Below are 7,112 nucleotides of genomic sequence, written 5' to 3'. Positions count from 1 at the left end.
CACGCCGTTATCGACAATCCTGGCGTCCTTCCCATCCAGTCGGCTATTACTGCGGAATCCGCGGTCACATCTCCCGCGTCTGTCGCCGGCGCCAGCAAGACGAACAGCGTAGTTATGCTCCATTCGAGAATGCCCGCCTGCGCCAGCCTGAAGTTTCTACGATCCCATACTCCGATTCCTTCCGTCGTTCTCCTTCGCCGCAGGGTTCCCAGGATAATTCCCGACCCTCTCGTTCTACCCGACGCCGCTCCCCATCGCCTTTACGCCACCCGTCCCCATTTCGACCGCTCTACCAATTGTTTCTTCCTTGCGCGGAAAACTAACCCTCTGGAAACGAACTCTGGAATTCCTCCCGGACACCTGTTTAACATACTGATACCGATCAAAGGAGTATACATTGAAGCCCTCATCGATACGGGTGCCGCTTATTCCGTCATTAATAGCAAGACGCGTGTTATCGTCTCCGCAAAGTAATAACTCCGTACATCGGTCCCCCTCTCCGTGGAGCCAACGGTACTATCATCACACCCATAGGGCAATGCACAGCGCGCGTTCTCATCGATGACCAGCGCCATCATATTGAGCTTGTGGTGATTCCGCCATGCGTTCATGAACTAATTTTAGGCTGGGACTTTTTATCGTCGGCGTCTGCCCTTATCTCCTGCTGTGACCGCCTCATTCACATCGCAGACACTGAGTTCAAACCAGAATCTGCCTCCCCCCCCCCCCCCTACGTGTGCTCGCTGCCCTTCACTACGTTTTGAGCCCTGGCCATGAGCACCACATCACTGTTAACCTGGATTATGCTCTTGACGGCGATGCTTTAGTGATGCCAGCACCACGGTGGACCTCCGACGGCATAGCGCTTACCTGCCTCACCTGTTTCAACCGCGGTTGCGCGGTTGTCGCGGCGATGAACACTCGTACCCAGCCTTTATTGTTACGGAAAGGGAGAACTGTTGGCTTTCTTTTTGAAGGAGATCCTGTTCCCCTCGCCACGCTTTCCTGTGCTTCTCCACCATCTGATGCTCTACCTTAGCGACCTTAATCGGCACTCGCGGCAACCATCAGCACTGACCGAACTTCTGAAGAGTCGGCGGCATATTGCTCGCAGTCCTTTTGAAACACAAAGACTCTTTTGCTGTGTGTACGTCACATTTAGGCCAAACATCTGTCACCTCCCACCGCATAGAGACTGAGGGATCAACCATTGTTCGTCGACCCATATCGCGTTTCCTCATCAGAACGCAAAAATCATTAGGACCAAATTGCCGACATGCTCGCGCGAAACATCATCCGGCCATCGAGCAGCCCCTGGTCCTCTCCTGTTGTTCTCGTCAGGAAAAAAGATTGTTCTGTGCGGCTTTGCATGGAGTACCGGGCCCTTTAATAAGATAAAAGATGTTTACCCGCTACCACGTCGATGACGCACTGGACTGCCTTCAGGGTGCAGAGTATTTCTCAAGTCTCGACTTGCGCTCGGGATATTGGCAAATTCCCATGCATGAACCCGACAAAGACAAGACTGCATTTGCTACTCCTGATGGTATTTATGATTTTAATGTGATGCCTTTCGGTTTATGTAGTGCTCCAGCCATCTTCGAGCGCATGATCGACACTTCGAGGATTGAAATGGAAGACGTGCTTGTGTCATCTAGACGATATTATCATCTTTTCGTCGGACTTCACCCAACACTTGCACCGTCTTACAGAAGTTCTTATGTCTGTCACGAGCCGGTCTCCAGCTCAACACTAAAAAATGCCACTTCGCCAGCAAAACCATCAAAATCCTCGGCCATGTCGTTAGCAAGGCGGGCATACAGCCCGATCCCGACAAAATTGCAGCTGTAAATAATTTTCCTCGGCCCAAACGCCAGAAAGAACTGCGCAGCTTCCTCGGATTGGCGTCATACTTCCGACGTTTTATCCGAAACTTTGCTTCTATTGCGGCCTCTTTACACAACCTCCTGTAGTCTGACGCAATTTTCTTATAGTCCAATGAATGTGAACAGGCCTTCCAATCCCTCAAGCAAGCACTCACTTAAACTCCTGTGCTTCGACATTTTGATGAGACAGCTCCCACCATTCTTCATATTGACGACAGTGAACAAGGCATCGGTGCAGTTCTTTTGCAACGCAAACGCTGCGTCCAAGGAGCAGATTGTGGCATACGCTAGCCGTTCTCTCACAGCAGCTGAGCGTAACTACAGCATTATGGAACAAGAATGGATTGCCGTTGTTTGGTCTGTCCAAAAATTTCTACCCTATTTGTATGGCTGCCACTCTTCACAATCGTCCCCGACCATCATGCGCTCGGTTGGCTGTCGTTGTTAAAGAACTTATCAGGTCGGCTCGGCCGCAGTGTTGCCAAATGTCGGTGAGCAAAAGTAGCTAGATGGCAACGTGAAAGTAGCTAAAAGTAGCGAAAAAATCTAGCAAGGAGCTAAAAGTAGCTAGATTTTTTTCCATGAATTTTATTTTATATTTTGGATATATAATCCATTTATTGGCAGCTCTATTACTGTAAAATTAAACACAGCTATCAAGACATGGTTTCCTGCAGGCGACTACGCATGACAAGTGCTAACTAACGAATTACGAGTGGTAAATGTGCTCAGGTTTCGATTCCGATAATTCAGGCAAACGTAGTTTTCGCAAAGCGTTAAGGCTTGCGCGCTAAGAAAAGACGACCTGTGAATGCATCACTGCTCTGTAAACATGTAAAGAATGGACTTTTATCTACTTTTTGCGCGTACACAGAGGCCTATGAACGGAGAGTTGGCTGTCCAGGCGATATCTTTAGTCCGTGACTCGGCGTAACTAGGACCGGTGGGCCTCTTGGCCTCTTTCATTGCTCGCTGCAACACTGAAGCCGCCCAGCAAGAACGGAAGCACCGCTATGACCAGCGCCACCGCACTGCCTCCTTCTCAACCGGTGATGAAGTGCTACTCTGAACGCCGATCCGCAAGCCTGGATTGTGCGAGAAGTTCCTCCATCGCTATATCGGTCCTTACACCGTGCTCCAGGCAACATCTCTCGTGAACTACCGCGTTGTCCCGTCGAATACCGTCGCCGATCGGCGTCGGCGCTCAGAAGTAGTTGTCCATGTTTCGCGCATGAAGCCGTACACCCGCCGACCCGCTTCCATCTAAACAGCGACCAGGGCGGCCGCTTCCTTGCCGGGAGGATATGTATGAGCGCAGTGCCAGAACTTCCACCTCTTTCACCTGTACATACGCAGCACCGTCATCATTCATCGGTGTTCGCAAGATCACGCGCAGCGTTCCAGATTGTGGCTGGAATAAAGACGCTTGTTCGAGCGGTGGCTCACAATATTGTTACGAAAAAGATCGGCAGTGGCGCGAGAGGAGCCCTCGCGCTAGGCCAACCATTAAATCATCCTTCACCCTATCGTCGTGTTGTGCTGTCCTTTTCGCTTGTCACCACGTAACTATATATATATATATATATATATATATATATATATATATATATATATATATATATATATATATATATATATATATATATATATATATATTGAAGGCCTTGCCTTCAAAAAACGGGTCCGCGAGCCATGGTCTCGTCCGACGAGTGACAAGTCGAGTCTCTTAAAAACACCGGTTTATTCCGGATAAACGAAAATGCAAAACAAAGAAACATAAGGCGCTACTGCGCTGAGAACAGGCTGTTCATGCTCGCGACAATAGAACACCAACGGAAAGCGGGAAGAATGTCAAGGCTTTACCGAGGCGAAACAAAACACACTCCGGAGCGAATAAAACGAGCAATAGGGCCAAAGCGCTAACGGCGGCACAAGAAACATTGCTCCTCGCGGCACAGCAACTCACACGAATACGCCTAGGCAGTTCCCGCAGGCACTGCTTCCATCTTCGTGTCAGCGATCTTCTTTCAGTCGTCCGTGCACGCCCTGCTGGCCCATGACGCTCGCCGGCTGCCTCCGCCGGCCTCTGCGCCGGGGCAAGAAAGGCCCCGCGCTTTGCTTCTGACGCGCTTATCTACCATCGTCTGTCGCCGCTAACATCACGCACACCAAGATGCTGCGCACTCGCGCTGCCCGTGCGAACACAATACAAATAGAAAGACGCGCGCGCGGTTTAAAACACTTAAAGGGGCTGCGGAGCCCACATATATATATATATATATATATATATATATATATATATATATATATATATATATATATATATATATATATATATATATATATATATATATATATATATAACAGATTACATTACTAATCTCTGTAATTATCCAAGTAAACATTAAAAAAAAATAAGACGTAAAGTACCATCCCCAACGCTTTCCTTGGCCTCGCCGACTGTCTATATATATATATAGTATACAGGGTGTTTCATCTAAGATTTTACCTATTTTTTTTAAATATGAAAGTTAAGTTTTATTGTCGATTCTGCTTTTAGCTGTTGTATTAAGAGCACAGAAAAGTCAGGAGCACTAAAGGGTACTAATTAGCTTAATAATTAACTAAGATTACCTAATTAACTTTTTAGTTATACCAGCTAGGAGCTGCTTTCAAATTGCAGCAGTGAGCTACCGGTATGAGAATGCCAAATAGTATTTTAAACGACAAAAAACGCGCATTTCTTAAGGACTGCAGCGCTGGCAATTCTGGCCGCTTTCGACGCACGAAAACGAAACCCAGCAGTCGAGGCGCGCGCTTATGCACGCCCATGAGTGACGCACCGTGACGTCACCGAGAAAAACCAGCCGTCTGGAGGCGGCCGCTGCCGCCCGCGAAGTACGCGCCTGGAGCTGCGTCATGGTCTAGTAGGATCTTGAGATATCACCAACTCATTGCGGACGAAGCTTGTCATGGTGCGGGCGTAGCGCTGCCGGTATGGGCAAATCACCCCTCCCTCTCGACTACAAGCTTTGGCTCCCAGAGGGTGAAATAAAAAGAAAAGCAGTGCATGCACAGATATCGCACCACTGCATGTGATAACGCAGCGCCAGACGAGTAGTTCACGAGGGGCTTTAGTTCACGAGCGGCAGCAGGCGCCTTCAGACGGCTTGATTCGCCCGGCGACGTCACGACTGCGTCACTCGTGGGCGCGTACAATTGCGCGCTTCGTCTGCTAGGTTTCGTTTTCGTGCGTCGAAAGCGGCCAGAATTGCCAGTGCTGCAGTCCTTAGGAAATGCACGTTTCTTGTCGTTTAAAATACCATTTGGCATTCTCACACCGGTAGCTCACTGTTGCAATATGAAAGTAGCTTCTAGCTTGTATAAAGAAAAAGTTAATTAGTTAATCTTAGTTAATTATTAAGCTAATCAGTACGCTTTAGTACTCCTGATTTTTCTCTACTCTTAATACAACAGCTAAAAGAAGAATCAACAATAAAACTAAATTTTCCTATTTTTAAAAAATAGGTAAAATCTTAGATGAAACACCCTGTGTATATATATATATATATATATATATATATATATATATATATATATATATATATATATATATATATATATATATATATATATATATATGAAGCAAAGAAGCCAACAGTCGGCGAGGCCAAGGAAAGCGTTGGGGATGGTCAGTTCAGTTCAGGCGTTCAGTCGTGTCCGACTCTTCGTGACCCTATGGACCATGTCACGCCACGCTTTCCGGTCTCTCACTATCTTCTTAACATCACACAGCTTCATCTGCAATGCCTCGAGAATGCCATCTAACCATCGCGTTCGCTGCCTACCCCTTCTCCGGCGACCCTCAACCTTTCCCAACATCAAATCTTTCTCCAGCGACTCCTCTCTTCTCATCAGATGACCAAAGTAGCTGAGCTTTAACTTTAGAATTTGACCCTCCAATGAGCAGTCAGGGTTTATGGTCGACAATATCGACTGATTTGATCTTCTGGCAGTCCAAGGAACTCTTAAGAGTCTTCGCCAGCACCACAATTCAAACGCGTCAATTCTTCGGCGGTCAGCCTTTTTCACAGTCCAACTCTCGCATCCATACATCACATTAAGCTAATCAGTACGCTTTAGTACTCCTGATTTTTCTCTACTCTTAATACAACAGCTAAAAGAAGAATCAACAATAAAACTAAATTTTCCTATTTTTAAAAAATAGGTAAAATCTTAGATGAAACACCCTGTGTATATATACATATATATATATATATATATATATATATATATATATATATATATATATATATGAAGGGATGGTACTTTATGTATTTTTTTTATGTTACTTGGATAATCACAGAAATTAGTAATGTGATCTGTTAGGGGAAAGATAATTAAACACAAAGTAGAAGAAAAAACAACGTGCCGATGGTGGGAACCGAACCCACGACCTCCGAATATCGCGTCCGGTGCTCTTCCAACTGAGCTACATCGGCCGCTGTCCCCCCTGCTACTTGCTTGGGTATTTATGTTGTCTGTATACAAACCTTGAGAGTGTTCACCAGCGCCACCTTCAACCATAGCGGCGGACGTGGAATGTCTTTTGTTACCGCCAGCGTCACGTAGAACGTGATCAAGAGCGAGGGCGAAAGCTGTGCTAGAACCCTCTTACGCTACCTATGGCTTCAAGACTGCCAGAACCAAGACCCCCGTAAGCTACAAGCAGATAAATGAAGGGGAAATGAGGGTGCTCGTTATAATACATGAAGGAAAGAAGTCAACAGTCGGCGAGGCCAAGGAAAGCGTTGGAGATGGTACTTTATGTATTTTTTTTAATGTTACTTGGATAATCACAGAAATTAGTAATGTGATCTGTTAGGGGAAAGATAATTAAACACAAAGTAGAAGAAAAAACAACGTGCCGATGGTGGGAACCGAACCCACGACCTCCGTATCGCGTCCGGTGCTCTTCCAACTGAGCTACATCGGCCGCTGTCCCCCCTGCTACTTGCTAGGGTATTTATGTTGTCTGTATACGAACCTTGGAATATAGGAATATAGGAGAGTCCCCTTTGAAACGGGGTGGTAGCAGTAGCTATCATGCTCATTTTTCTCCATATATCTTAATTATTGATTTAGAATGGATAACTAAACCATCATTCTATTTATTAAATTTTGCTCCTACACTACTAACATTATGTCACTTCTCTGCTTTTAAGC

General features: G+C 46.2%; 1 non-coding gene across 1 annotated transcript; it reads right to left on the bottom strand.

Annotated features, from left to right (window-relative positions):
- Nucleotides 1-6,811: 6,811 nt before the first annotated feature.
- Nucleotides 6,812-6,882, bottom strand: TRNAR-GCG (transfer RNA arginine (anticodon GCG)). The gene has a single exon. It is a non-coding gene; the product is annotated as a tRNA-Arg (tRNA).
- Nucleotides 6,883-7,112: the final 230 nt, after the last annotated feature.

Source organism: Amblyomma maculatum, chromosome 1, assembly GCF_055883805.1.
Source record: "Amblyomma maculatum isolate TAMU_Amacu chromosome 1, ASM5588380v1, whole genome shotgun sequence".
Taxonomy (NCBI): Eukaryota; Metazoa; Arthropoda; class Arachnida; order Ixodida; family Ixodidae; genus Amblyomma; species Amblyomma maculatum.
The sequence above is the reverse complement of the archived record's forward strand: the minus strand, read 5'-3'. Positions and strand labels throughout refer to the sequence as shown.